Below are 15,744 nucleotides of genomic sequence, written 5' to 3' on the forward strand. Positions count from 1 at the left end.
TCTCTTTCTCTCTCACTATCTATGTCTGTCTGTCAAAGTATGTTTACCTAGCTCAAGGCTGATTATCTCACAGGCCAACCAACAGGGTCAGTGTGACACAGCCTCTCTCCACATATCTGTTTATGATTCAGGTTTTAAGCCATGTCTAACATTTTCCACTGGATCCAGTCAGACCGATAAGGTCTGGCACTGAATGGCCGATAAGGTCTGCCAGGATCCAGTGGAAGGTCCTTGATATGTTGAACGTCATTTTACGTTTGCTCTCTGTTCAAGCCTCAGCCTGCACATCTCATTTGAATTACCAGTCCAATGCGTTGAATACGATGTTTGGGTGTTACCTTAACAGTCTACTCCACCTACATGACTCAAACCATGTGTTTTGGTTACCTCCAAATACAGACTTCCATCTGCTTTTCTATACCCCTGAAACACTCTTTACCATATAAAGTGGTTCATAAGACCTCGCAGCCTTCGTTTTGCACAGTCCAAGGCTACTATGCTCAGAGGTTTTTATGATCTATTTTACAAGTGAAACTGTTATAGTTGACATTTACAGTGGGATATAATTCCGACCTTGAGTTGGTGCCTTCTGAGTAAGACACTGAACTGCCCTAGCAAGTCCACTAGATGGCACTGAATGGCTAAACCATTCTCTATCCCCTCTCACTCGGTTTCTTTCTTCCCACCCCCCCTCTCTCTCTCCCCGCTCTCTCTCCCTCTGTCTGTCTCTCTCGCCTCTTTCTCGCTGGTTAATATCATAGATGAGAGTGTATCATAAATTCAGCGGGAGGTGTAATAAATCCTATGTGGCTTAGCCTTCACATTGTCACGTACAGTCGCTAGCTGTGTTAATGAGGACACTTAATCTGACACTGCTGGGGATTGAAATGGGATGTGGGCTACATGAATCAACCGCTCTGGCTAGATGGATCTGCATCCCAAATGGCACCCTATCCCCTATATACTGCACTACTTTGAGGGCTCTGGTCAAAAGTAGTGCACTATAGGGAATAGAATGCCATCTGGGATGTTCACTACGACCCTGACTAGACAATGGAGACTAACTGAGCTATACCATATGCCCTTATTTGATTTAATCTGATTCAAGTCTCTCTGAAGTAAAAATACAATTTAATTTGTTACCTTCTACCAATGTGTCCCATTCACAATGGCAGACTTACCATTTGGCAGACGAGGCAATTGCCTCAGGCCTCACATCATCAAGGGGCCTCTTGAGCTGGGCATAAAATATAATAATTTCTCCGCCTTGAGGCTCCCCCATGATCCACTCGAGGCATAATAAACAAATACTTTTAAAAATCCTGGGCAGAAAAATGAATGTGAAAGGCCATTTAGGTATACAGGTAATTCCAGGATAAAAATGATTGTACTTTTTTTCTGAACGTTCTTATATCTCTCAAATATAGGATAAACACTTCAAAACATACTTCCTTTTGATGACATGTTTAACTATCTGTTTTTCCATGTGTGAATCTGTTATTAAATGTGTTTCTATGGGCTAATAGCAGTAAGGCCAAATTCAATGTTTCGTCCAATACTTTTTTTGTATGATTTTTTTTTTATATCTACAGGGGTTCTACAATTCTAAATCAAATAGCAAAATGATCCTTGGTATGACCATCTTAAAACAATTCCATACGTTAGCTTATTAGTAGTCTCACGTTGCCATACCTCCAAAATCACTTCGCTCTCACACCTTTGAATGGTACAAAGATTATGATTGGATGTTACATTTAAAGAACCCTCCCCCACACACGCCCGTTGGTGCTATGATATGTTCGTCATTGTTGTCAGACTGGGAAGGACACAGTTTGCAGAGAGTTAGTCCAGATGCTAGTTTGCAACATTGCAGAAAATTGAAGAAAACCTGAAGGAAAAACGTAATTGTGTTTCGTCAGCCGTGTGCTCGAAACACACATTCCACATACTGTGCATGTCGCTCTTGCTGCTGGTGATTCTCTGATCCACCTCTACGCAGACAACTCAATTCTGTATACTTCTGGCCCTTCTTTGGACACTGTGTTAACAAACCTCCAGATGAGCTTCAATGCCATACAACACTCCTTCCGTGGCCTCCAACTGCTCTTAAATGCTAGTAAAACTAAATGCATGCTTTTCAACCGATCACTGCCCGCAGCCGCCAGCCTGACTAGCATCACTACTCTGGACGGTTCTGACTTAGAATATGTGGACAATTACAAATACCTAGGTGTCTGGTTAGACTAAACTCTCCTTCAAGACTGACATTAGGCATCTCCAATCCAACATTAAATCTAGAATCGGCTTCCTATTTTGCAACAAAGCATCCATCACCCATGCTGCTAAACACACCCTCATAAAACGGACTATTCTACTGATCCTTGACTTCGGCGATGTCATTTGCAAAATAGCCTCCAACACTCTACTCAGCAAATTAGATAGTCTATCACGGTGCCTTCCGTTTTGTCACCAAAGCCCCATATACTACCCACCACTGCGACCTGCCAAGCTTCACATCTGAAGGAAACCAGGCACCGCTCATCACCTGGCCAATACCATTCCTACGGTGAAGCATAGTGGTGGCAGCATCATGCTGTAGGGATATATTTCATCAGCAGGGACTGGGAGACTAGTCAGTCTCTGGGAGACTAGTCAGTTTATGGGACTCCACCCGGAGGGGCTGGTCCCTAGTAGACAGCCTTACCCTCTGCCCAAGCTGATAGCGGGGAGCAGGGGTCTGGTGGCGATACGCTCGTCACCGATACCTGGATATGGTCTTCAAAAGAGTCTCACAGGCTCTCTTCCAGGTACGGCGACAGCGGTGGATGAACAAAGGCAGAGGGTATGCTGACTTCTTCTTGCTCAGGGAAGAGCGGCCCCAAGGAACACTCAAAGGGCGAGATACCAGTGGCCAAGCAGGGAAGGGTGTTACAGGCGTATTCCACCCACACAAGTTAATGGCTCCAGTTGGTGGGGTTGGCAGAGACGAGGCAACGAAAGGCCGTCTCCAGGTCTTGGTTGGCTCACCCCAACTGGCCGTTAGATTGGGGGTGGAAACCAGAGGACAGGCTGGCTGATGATCCACTGAGGGTGCAGAACGCCTTCCAGAACCGGGACAAGAACTGGGGACCACGATTGGAGACCTTGTCGACTGGAAATCCATGGATCCAAATGAGGGGAAGGGGAATAAAATGGGTGGCTTTAGAAAACCTATCCACCACCGTCAGGATAGTAGTGTTGCCGTCTGATGGGGGAAGCCCTGTAACAAAGTCCAGGGATATATGGGACCAGGGGGGATGAGGAACAGAGGGAGTGGTTGAAGATGGCTAGCCGGAGCTTTCTGCAGAGTCTTATTTTGTGCACACACAGTGCAGGCATTGACGAATTAGGAGACATCCGGAACCATGGAAGGACACCAAAAGCGTAGTCGGACGAAAGCCTGGATGGCAGGTCAGTCTTGAGGAATGTGCCCATTCCAGCACTGGGAGAAACATCCGGTTAGCCGGACCCCCTTCGGGTTTCGGCTCGGAATGCTGTGCCTTTCGGACCAGGCTCTCTATACCCCAGTCGACTGCAGCCGCTAGACAGGAGGTAGGGAGGATGGTCTTGGGGTCAGACGGAGTAGCAGCGTGGCAATACAACTGTGAGAGTGCGTCAGGCTTCACGTTCTTGGACCCCGGCAGTAGGAGAGAGTGTAATTGAAACGGGTGAATAACAGGGCCAACAAGCCTGCCGAGAGTTGAGGCGCTTGGCAGTGTGGAGAGATTCCAGATTCTAATGGTCTGTCTACACTAAGAATGGGTGTTCCGCGACGTCCAACCAGTGCCTCCACTCCTCCAAGCCATCTTGACGGTGAGGAGTTCTCGATTTCCCACATCATAGTTCCTCTCAGCAGGGATAAGACGATGGGAGAGGAAAGCACAGGGGTGCAGCTTTTGGTCCTGGGCTGGATTAAGATGGGGGCTGTAGTAAATCAACATTTTAAATCCGAGAACACCTGGTCAGCTGCTGGAAACCACGTGAAGGGAACCCTGGGAGAGGTGAGTGCTTAGAGGAAAGAAGACAGGGTGCTGTAACCCCGGATGAAGCGACGGTGGAAATGAGCGAACCCCAGGAAACATTGCAGCTGCACTCTGAATGAGGGTTGAGTCCAATCCACCACCATTCCCACCTTGTCTGGATCCATCTGTATATGTCCTGCAGCGATGACGTATTCTAGGAAGGAGATGGTGGAGCGATGGAATTGACACTTCTCCGCTTTAATGAAAAGCTGGTTCTCCAGGAGACGCTGAAGGACTTGTCGGACGTGTTCTTGAGCTGAAAGGGAAAAGACAAGGAGGTCGTAGAGGTAGACAAACAAGAACTGGTTGGAACACCGCCGGAGTATTGGTCAGTCCGAATGGCATAACTAAGTACTCAAAAGTCTGTTTTCCACTCAACTTCCTCACGTATCTGAGCCAGATGGTTGGCATTCCAAAGGTCCAATTTAGAGAAGATGATCATTCTCAAAAGAGGTTTGAAAGCAAATGAGATGAGTGGTAGAGGGTAACAGTTTTTAACCGTGATGCCATTAAGGCTCTTGTAGTTGATACACGGTTGCAGAGTTTTGTCCTTCTTCTCCACAAAGAAGAACCCTGCACCGGCAGGAGATTCCGATGGATGAATACTCCCTGCAGTGAGAGAGATCTCAATGTACTCCTCCATAGCCTTCGTCACCGGACCCGACAGGGAGGAAAGCCACCCACGAAAGGGTGAGGTGCCCGGGAGAAGGTCAATGGCGCAGTCGTAGGGTTGATGCGGAGGGGGAGAAGTAGCGCGGGCCTTGTTGAAGACTTCCCGGAGGTCCAGGTATTCTGTGTGAATGGCGGAGAGATCCGTGGCTTTTCTCAAGCTTGTTAGCACAGGCCTGCTAACCATCTGAATCACTGCATCCCAAACTCTCTGAACCCATTTACTTTCTATCTCTTTTTGATTTTTATTTTGTTTATACCTTCAGGAAACTTGCCTCACCCACTGTGGTACAGAATCGCTGTTACTTTTAATTTTAATTTTATTTTTATGACACACTCAAGAACCTCCAGACGCTAACCAGCTAACTAGCTACAAGCTATTTAGTCATTGTTAGTTTTAAAAAAACAACAAAAACAAAAACATGGATAACACTCGCCAGCCCAGCCCCCCTGCCCCATCCACCGCTGCCCCCTGGACACTGATCTCTTGGCTACATAGCTGACGCACACTGGACTGCCCATTAATCATGGTACTCCACTCTGCTTGTTTGTTTTATCTGTCGGCCCAGTTGCCTAGTCAACGCCATTTTACCTGCTGTTTGTTGTGCTAGCTGATTAGCCTCGCCCACTGTTTTTAGCTAGCTTTCTCAATTCAACACCTGTGACTACTGTATGCCTCGCTGTATGTCTCTCCCAAATGTCAATATGCCCTGTATACTGTTGTTCAGGTTAGTTATCATTGTTTTAGTTCACAATGGAGCCCCTAGATCCACTCTGCATACCCCTGTTACCCCCCTCGTCCCACCCCCCACACATGCGGTGACCTCACCCATTACAACCAGCATTTCCAGAGATACAACCTCTCTCATCATCACCCAGTGCCTGGGCTTACCTCCGCTGTACCCGCACCCCACCATACCCCTGTCTGCGCATTATGCCCTGAATATATTCTACCATGCCCAGAAACCTGCTCCTCTTATCCTCTGCCCCCAACGCTCTAGGCGACCAGTTTTGATAGCCTTTAGCCGTACCCTCATACTACTCCTTCTCTGTTCCGCGGGTGATGTGGAGGTAAACCCAGGCCCCGCATGTCCCCAGGTACCCTCATTTGCTGACTTCTGTGATCGAAAAAGTCTTGGTTTTATGCATGTCAACATCAGAAGCCTCCTCCCTAAGTTTGTTTTACTCACTGCTTTAGCACACTCTGCTAACCCTGATGTCCTTGCCGTGTCTGAATCCTGGCTCAGGAAGGCCACCAAAAATTCAGAGATTTCCATACCCAACTATAACATCTTCCGTCAAGATAGAACTGCTAAAGAGGGAGGAGTTGCAGTCTACTGCAGAGATAGCCTGCAAAGTAATGTCATACTTTCCAGGTCCATACCCAAACAGTTTGAACTACTAATTTTGAAAATTACTCTCTCCAGAAACAAGTCTCTCACTGTTGCTGCCTGCTACCGACCCCCCTCAGCTCCCAGCTGTGCCCTGGACACCATTTGTGAATTGATCGCCCCCCATCTAGCTTCAGAGTTCGTTCTGTTAGGTGACCTAAACTGGGATATGCTTAACACCCCGGCAGTCCTACAATCTAAGCTAGATGCCCTCAATCTCACTCAAATCATCAAGGAACCCACCAGGTACAACCCTAACTCTGTAAACAAGGGCACCCTCATAGACGTCATCCTGACCAACTGGCCCTCCAAATATACCTCTGCTGTCTTCAACCAGGATCTCAGCGATCACTGCCTCATCGCCTGTATCCGCCACGGAGCCGCAGTCAAACGACCACCCCTCATCACTGTCAAACGCTCCCTAAAACACTTCTGTGAGCAGGCCTTTCTAATCGACATGGCCCGGGTATCCTGGAAGGACATTGACCTCATCCCGTCAGTTGAGGATGCATGGTCATTCTTTAAAAGTAACTTCCTCACCATCTTAGATAAGCATGCTCCGTTCAAAAAATGCAGAACCAAGAACAGATACAGCCCTTGGTTCACTCCAGACCTGACTGCCCTCGACCAGCACAAAAACATCCTGTGGCGGACTGCAATAGCATCGAATAGCCCCCGTGATATGCAACTGTTCAGGGAAGTCAGGAACCAATACACGCAGTCAGTCAGGAAAGCTAAGGCCAGCTTCTTCAGGCAGAAGTTTGCATCCTGTAGCTCCAACTCCAAAAAGTTCTGGGACACTGAAGTCCATGGAGAACAAGAGCACCTCCTCCCAGCTGCCCACTGCTCTGAGGCTAGGAAACACGGTCTCCACCGATAAATCCATGATTATCGAAAACTTCAATAAACACTTCTCAACGGCTGGCCATGCCTTCCGCCTGGCTACTCCAACCTCGGCCAACAGCTCTGCCCCCCGTAGCTCCTCACCCAAGCCTCTCCAGGTTCTCCTTTACCCAAATCCAGATAGCAGATGTTCTGAAAGAGCTGCAAAACCTGGACCCGTACAAATCAGCTGGGCTTGACAATCTGGACCCGCTATTTCTGAAACTATCTGCCGCCATTGTCGCAACCCCTATTACCAGCCTGTTCAACCTCTCTTTCATATCGTCTGAGATCCCCAAGGATTGGAAAGCTGCCGCAGTCATCCCCCTCTTCAAAGGGGAGACACCCTGGACCCAAACTGTTACAGACCTATATCCATCCTGCCCTGCCTATCTAAGGTCTTCGAAAGCCAAGTCAACAAACAGGTCACTGACCATCTCGAATCCCACCGTACCTTCTCCGCTGTGCAATCTGGTTTCCGAGCCGGTCACGGGTGCACCTCAGCCACACTCAAGGTACTAAACGATATCATAACCGCCATCGATAAAAGACAGTACTGTGCAGCCGTCTTCATCGACCTCGCCAAGGCTTTCGACTCTGTCAATCACCATATTCTTATCGGCAGACTCTACAGCCTCGGTTTTTCGGATGACTGCCTTGCCTGGTTCACCAATTACTTTGCAGACAGAGTTCAGTGTGTCAAATCGGAGGGCATGCTGTCCGGTCCTCTGGCAGTCTCTATGGGGGTGCCACAGGGTTCAATTCTCGGGCCGACTCTTTTCTCTGTGTATATCAATGATGTTGCTCTTGCTGCGGGCGATTCCCTGATCCACCTCTACGTAGACGACACCATTCTATATACTTTCGGCCCGTCATTGGACACTGTGCTATCTAACCTCCAAACGAGCTTCAATGCCATACAGCACTCCTTCCGTGGCCTCCAACTGCTCTTAAATGCGAGTAAAACCAAATGCATGCTTTTCAACCGATCGCTGCCTGCACCCGCATGCCCGACTAGCATCACCACCCTGGATGGTTCGGACCTTGAATATGTGGACATCTATAAGTACCTAGGTGTCTGGCTAGACTGCAAACTCTCCTTCCAGACCCACATCAAACATCTCCAATCGAAAATCAAATCAAGAGTCGGCTTTCTATTCCGCAACAAAGCCTCCTTCACTCACGCTGCCAAGCTTACCCTAGTTAAACTGACTATCCTACCGATCCTCGACTTCGGCGATGTCATCTACAAAATGGCTTCCAACACTCTACTCAGCAAACTGGATGCAGTCTATCACAGTGCCATCCGTTTTGTCACTAAAGCACCTTATACCACCCACCACTGCGACTTGTATGCTCTAGTCGGCTGGCCCTCACTACATATTCGTCGCTATCCGAGCAGCTAACCGATCGCTGCAGCTGTACATAGTCTATAGGAAAATAGCCCACCCATTTTCACCTACCTCATTCCCATACTGTTTTTTATACGGTTTTTATTTATTTATTTTTCTGCTCTTTTGCACACCAATATCTCTACCTGTACATGACCTGATCATTTATCACTCCAGTGCTAATCTGCAAAACTGTATTATTCGCCTACCTCCTCATGCCTTTTGCACACATTGTATATAGACTGCCCATTTTTTTCTACTGTGTTATTGACTTGTTAATTGTTTATTCCATGTGTAACTCTGTGTTGTCTGTTCACACTGCTATGCTTTTATCTTGGCCAGGTCGCAGTTGCAAATGAGAACTTGTTCTCAACTAGCCTACCTGGTTAAATAAAGGTGAAATAAAATAAAAAATAAAAAGGAAGACGTCCCGGGGCAGGCAGGGCCGACCTAAAACAATGAGCATGGCAGAACAGGCTCCAATCCATGATAGAACCAGTAGCCCAGTCAATCAGGGGATTGTGCTTCTGGAGCCATGAAATTCCCCAAAACCTTGGGGACATTCTATGAGCAGGAACTGCATACGCACACTGTGATTTCCTGATACTCGTAGGTCGATTGGAATCCTAGTGCAGGTGACTCTGCCAATAGAGCGCTCATCCAGCACTCTGACGTCTATGGGAATGGAGAGGGGTTGAGACGAGATTGCCCAGCTCCGACACCATGGTAGTATTGATAGAGTTCTCATCAGCCCCAGAGTCAATGAGCACCCGGAGTGATTTGGCCTGGCCACCCCACAACAGGGTGGCATGAAGAGGGGTGCGAGTAATGTTGTAAAGACTCGAGGCTGTAATCGCTGCCAAAGGTGCTTCAACAAAGTATTGAGTAAAGGGTCTGAATACTTATGTAAATGTGACATTTCAGATTTGATTTGTAATAAATTTGCAAACATTTATAAAAACCTGTTTTTGCTTCATCATTATGGGTTATTGTGTGTAGATTGACGACGGAAAATACAAGGCTTATTCTAAATCCATTTTAGAATAAGGCTGTAACATACCAAAATGTGGGGTCTGAATACTTTCCGAATGCACTGTATATACAGTACCTGTCAAACATTTGGACACACCTACTCATTCAAGGGTTTTTCTTTATTTTTACTATTTTCTACATTGTAGAATATTAGTGAAGACATCAAAACTATGAAATAACACAGTAACCAAAAGTGTTAAACAAATCAAAATATATTTTAAATTTGAGATTCTTCAAAGTAGCCACCCTTCGCCTTGATGACAGTTTTGCACATTCTTGGTATTCTCTCAACCAGCTTCATGAGGTAGTCACCTGGAATGCATTTCAATTAACAGGTGTGCCTTGTTAAAAGTTCATTTGTGGAATTTATTTTCTTCTTAATGCATTTGAGCCAATCAGTTGTGTTGTGACAAGGTAGGGGTGGTATACAGAAGATAGCCCTATTTGGTAAAAGACCAAGTCCATAGTATGGCAAGAACAGCTCAAATAAGCAAAGAGAAACAACAGTCCATCATTACTCTAAGACATGAAGGTCAGTCAATCAAGACAATTTCAAGAACTTTGAAAGTTTCTTCAAGTGCAGTCATAAAAACCATCAAGCGCTATGATGAAACTGTCTCTCATGAGGACTGCTACAGGAAAAAACATGAGCAATGGATATTAGACTGGTGGAAATCTGTCCTTTGGTCTGATGAGTCCACATTTGCGATTTTTGGTTCCAACCTCTGTGTCTTTGTGAGACACAGAGTAGGTGAACGGATGATCTCTGGATGTGTGGTTCCCACCATGAAGCATGGAGGAGGAGGTGTGATGTGTGGGGGTGCTTTGTTGGTGACACTGTCAGTGATTTATTTAGAATTCAAGGCACACTTAACCAGCATGGCTACCACTGCATGCTGCAGCGATACGCCATCCCATCTGGTTTTCACTTATTGGGACTATCATTTGTTTTTCAACAGGGCAATGACCCAACACACCTCCAGGCTGTGTAAGGGCTATTTGACCAAGAAGATGAGTGATGGAGTGCTGCATCAGATGACCTGGCCTCCACAATCCCCCGATCTCAAGCCAATTGAGATGGTTTGGGATAATTTGTACCGCAGAGTGAAGGAAAAGCAGCCAACAAGTGCTCAGCCTATGTGGGAACTCCTTCAACTGTTGGAAAAAGAATTCCAGGTGAAGCTGGTTGAGAGATTGCCAAGATTGTGCAAAGCTGTCACCAAGGCAAAGGGTGGCTACTTTGAAGAATATAAAATATGAAAAATATTTGGATTTGTTTAACCGTTTTGTGGTTACTACATGATTCCATATGTGTTATTGCATAGTTTTGATATCTTCACTATTATTCTACAATGTAGAAAATAATAGAAAATCAAGGAAAACCCTTGAATGAGTATCTGTGTCCAAACTTTTGACTGGTACTGTATATATTTAAAAATATATATATATATATATTGTTGGATACAAAAGACTGTAAAAACACCAGCAAATCTGTTCCAAAGTACACCCATCCATACTAAAGAGATAAACAGTATGTGATCTTATACAATGTAAGCAAGGTTTGAAATTACTAGTTAAATATAGGGCTTCTTGCGGCCAATTTTAAATATAGGGCTTCTTGCGGCCAATTTGCAGTTGACAAATTATTTGTAATTATGTTCAGGCCCCTTGACCAGCCCGGGGCTGAATCACCTGCTGTAAGCTACATACTATACATTACGTGTGAAACATTATATAAGGATTATATAGAGATACAATACACATTTCTTTAGTGATAAGACAGGTGCTGCTGATAATACTGCCATCGTCGTCAAGGCAGAAGACATTAATGTGATTAGATGATACAGTTGAAGTCGGAAGTTTACATACACTTAGGTTGGAGTCATTAAAACTTGTTTTTCAACCACTCCACAAATTTTTTGTTAACAAACTATAGTTTTGGCAAGTCGGTGAGGACACAAGTCATTTTTCCAACAATTGTTTACAGACAGATTATTTCACATATAATTCACTGTATCACAATTCCAGTGGGTCAGAAGTTTACATACACTAAGTTGACTGTGCCTTTAAACAGCTTGGAAAATTCCAGAAAATTATGGCATGACTTTAGAAGCTTCTGATAGGCGAATTGACATCATTTGAGTCAATTGGAGATGTACATGTGGATGTATTTCAAGGCCTACCTTCAAACTCAGTGCCTCTTTGCTTGACATCATGGGAAAATCAAAATAAATCAGCCAAGACCTCAGAAAAAATAATAGTAGACGTCCACAAGTCTGGTTCATCCTTGGGAGCATTTTCCAAACGCCTGAAGGTGCCACGTTCATCTGTACAAACAATAGTAATCAAGTATAAACACCATGGGACCACGCATCTGTCATACCGCTCAGGAAGGAGAAGTGTTCTGTCTCCTAGAGATTAACGTACTTTGATGCGAAAAGTGCAAATCAATCCCAGAACAACAGCAAAGGACCTTGTGAAGATGCTGGAGTGAAGATGCTGGAGGAAACAAGTACAATAGTATCTACATCCACAGTAAAACTAGTCCTATATCGACATAACCTGAAAGGCCGCTCAGCAAGGAAGAAGCCACTGCTCCAAATCCACCATAAAAAAGCCAGACTACGGTTTGCAACTGCACATGGGGACAAAGATGATACTTTTTGGAGAAATGTCCTCTGGTCTGATGAAAGAAAAATAGAACTGTTTGGCCATAATAACCATCATTACGTTTGGAAGAAAAAGGGGTAGGCTTGCAAGTCAAAGAACACTATCCCAACCGTGAAGCACGGCGGTGGCAGCATCATGTTGTGGGGGTGATTTGCTGCAGGAGGGACTGGTGCACTTCACAAAATAGATGGCATCATGAGGGAGGAAAATTATGTGGATATATTGAAGCAACATCTCAAGACATCAGTCAGGAAGTTAAAGCTTGGTTGCAAATGGGTTTTACAAATGGACAACGACCCCAAGCAAACTTCCTGTCACGCCCTGACCTTAGTTGTCTTTGTTTTCTTTATTATTTTGGTTAGGTCAGGGTGTGACGAGGGTGGTATGTGTGTTTTTGTCTTGTCTAGGGTTTTTTGTACATCTATGGGGTTTTGGTTTGTCTAGGTATATATATATATATAGGTCTATGGTGGCCTGAATTGGTTCCCAATCAGAGGCAGCTGTTTGTCATTGTCTCCGATTGAGGATCCTATTTAGGTTGCCATTTTCCATGTTGGTTTTGTTGGTTATTGTCTATGGTTAGTTGCATGTCAGCACTCGTTATATATATATATAGCATCACGGTCGTTTTGTATATCTTGTTCAGTGTTCTCTTTCATTAAAGAGGAATGTGTTCATATCACGCTGCGCCTTGGTCTCCTCGTTACGACGAACGTGACACTTCCAAAGTTGTGGCAAAATGTTTTAAGGACAACAAAGTCAAGGTATTGGAGTGGCCCTCACAAAGCCCTGACCTCAATCCTATAGACAATTTGTGGGCAGAACTGAAAAGTGTGTGCGAGCAAGGAGGCCTACAAACCTGACTCAGTTACACCAGCTCTGTCAGGAGGAATGGGCCAAAATTCATCAAACGTATTGTGGGAAGCTTGTGGAAGACTACCCGAAACGTTTGACCCAAGTTAAACAATTTAAAGGCAATGCTACCAAATACTAATTGAGTGTATGAAAATGTGATGAAAGAAATAATAGCTGAACAAATCATTCTCTCTACTATTATTCTGACATTTCACATTCTTAAAATAAAGTGGTGATCCGAACTGACCTAAAACAGGGAATTCTTACTAGGATTAAATGTCAGGAATGGTTCAAAACTGAGTTTAAATGTATTTGGCTCAGTTGTATGTAAACTTCCAACTTCAACTGTATAACCCATGTAGCTGATGCTTTCTGGCCAAAAAGAGTATGGCATGTCACACTCTTTTTGGCCAGACAGCATCAAATAAATGGGTCACATATAGAAAGACTCGGATGCTGTTTCGCTTGCTCAGATGCTTTCTCCGGTGAGATAGTTTCAGCCACTTGCGAATTGACAGAAAGTTGGCGGGTACACAGTTCAGATGATGGATTTATTTGGGATGAAAGTGCGAATGTAACTTTTGATATTATTTGTTTGACAATCAGATAAAAACATCATGACTGGCTGTGCTTATGGTACATTCAAAAGGTAATACATGTTTTCAGTTGTTTTAGGGGGGGGGGGTCTCAGACTGGCCTCTGCCTGGGCTACCAAATTACTAAGTCCACCCCTGGTCATTCATCATAAACTCAGCTAAAAAAGAAACGTCCCTTTTTCAGGACTCTGTCTTTCAAAGATTATAAAAGGGTTTAAACACTGTTTCCCATGCTTGTTCAATGAACCATAAACAATTAATGAACATGCACCTGTGGAATGGTGATTAAGACACTAAAAGCTTACATATGGTAGGCAATTAAGGTCACAGGTTTGAAAACTTTGGACACTAAAGAGGCCTTTCTACTGACTCTGAAAAACACCAAAAGAAAGATGCCCAGTGTCTCTGCTCATCTGTGTGAACGTGCCTTAGGCATGCTGCAAGGAAGCATGAGGACTGCAGATGTGGCCAGAGCAATAAATTGCAATGTCCATACTGTGAGGGTAGGCAACAACATCTCCTCCCCGCTGATCCTCAACACGGGGGCCCCACAAGGGTGCGTTCTGAGCCCTCTCCTGTACTCCCTGTTCACCCACGACTGCGTGGCCACGCATGCCTCCAATTCAATCATCAAGTTTGCGGGCGACACAACAGTGGTAGGCTTGATTACCAACAACGACGAGACGGCCTACAGGGAGGAGGTGAGGGCCCTCGGAGTGTGGTGTCAGGAAAATAACCTCACACTCAACGTCAACAAAACTAAGGAGATGATTGTGGACTTCAGGAAACAGCAGAGGGAACACCCCCCTATCCACATCGATGGAACAGTATTGGAAAGGGTAGCAAGTTTTAAGTTCCTCGGCATACACATCACAGACAAACTGAATTGGTCCACTCACACTGACAGCGTCGTGAAGAAGGCGCAGCAGCGCCTCTTCAACCTCAGGAGGCTGGAGAAATTCGGCTTGTCACCAAAAGCACTCACAAACTTCTACAGATGCACAATCGAGAGCATCCTGGCGGGCTGTATCACCGCCTGGTACGGCAACTGCTCCGCCCTCAACCGTAAGGCTCTCCAGAGGGTAGTGAGGTCTGCACAACGCATCACCGGGGGCAAACTACCTGCCCTCCAGGACACCTACACCATCCGATGTTACAGGAAGGCCATAGGTCAGTACAGGTGCATCAAAGCTGGGACCGAGAGACTGAAAAACAGCTTCTATCTCAAGGCCATCAGACTGTTAAACAGCCACCACTAACATTGAGTGGCTGCTGCCAACACACTGTCATTGACACTGACCCAACTCCAGCCACTCTAATAATGGGAATTGATGGGAAATTATGTAAATATATCACTAGCCACTTTAAACAATGCTACCTTATATAATTTTACTTACCCTACATTATTCATCTCATATGCATACGTATATACTGTACTCTACATCATCGACTGCATCCTTATGTAATACATGTATCACTAGCCACTTTAACTATGCCACTTTGTTTACTTTGTCTGCAGTACTTAATGCAGCTGGTGGCCACACCAGATACTGACTGTTACTTTTGATTTTGACACCCCCCTTTGTTCAGGGACACATTATTCCATTTATCTTAGTCACATGTCTTTGGAACTTGTTCAGTTTATGTCTCAGTTGTTGAATCTTGTTATGTTCATACAAACATTTACACATGTTAAGTTTGCTGAAAATAAACGCAGTTGACAATGAGAGGACGTTTCTTTTTTTTGCTGAGTTTAGTATCGGTGGGGGCCATAAATGTCTAACCTAGGCTCTGTGTATGTCCATTCTGCTCAAACCACAATGAGACCAATTCTTTGTTCAGGCCTGCCAATGTTCATTAATTATTCTGTATCTTCAGAGGCATCATTCGTTGGCACAGACTTCTGTACATCTACCATGACCTTCCCTTAACCTTAGTCGTGAACATAACGGACATATTGGATTATCTGTGAAATGTTCTCTTACACTGATTTTGGCAGAACCCAGAGCTATGAGAAGGACGGATGCTTCTTTCTTCTAGGCTTGAGACGGTTCTGAGGCTGACTTACCACGTAAAGCCTGCAATGTGCCTGTACTGCATGTTCACGAAGAGACAGTGCTGTGGCTGTCACAGATGATGTGTACATCTATTCCCTGGATAGCGAGAAATCCTATTTTACCGTCTGGCCATGCCATAT

The sequence above is a fragment of the Oncorhynchus gorbuscha genome, linkage group LG23, assembly GCF_021184085.1.
Source record: "Oncorhynchus gorbuscha isolate QuinsamMale2020 ecotype Even-year linkage group LG23, OgorEven_v1.0, whole genome shotgun sequence".
Classification (NCBI taxonomy): Eukaryota; Metazoa; Chordata; class Actinopteri; order Salmoniformes; family Salmonidae; genus Oncorhynchus; species Oncorhynchus gorbuscha.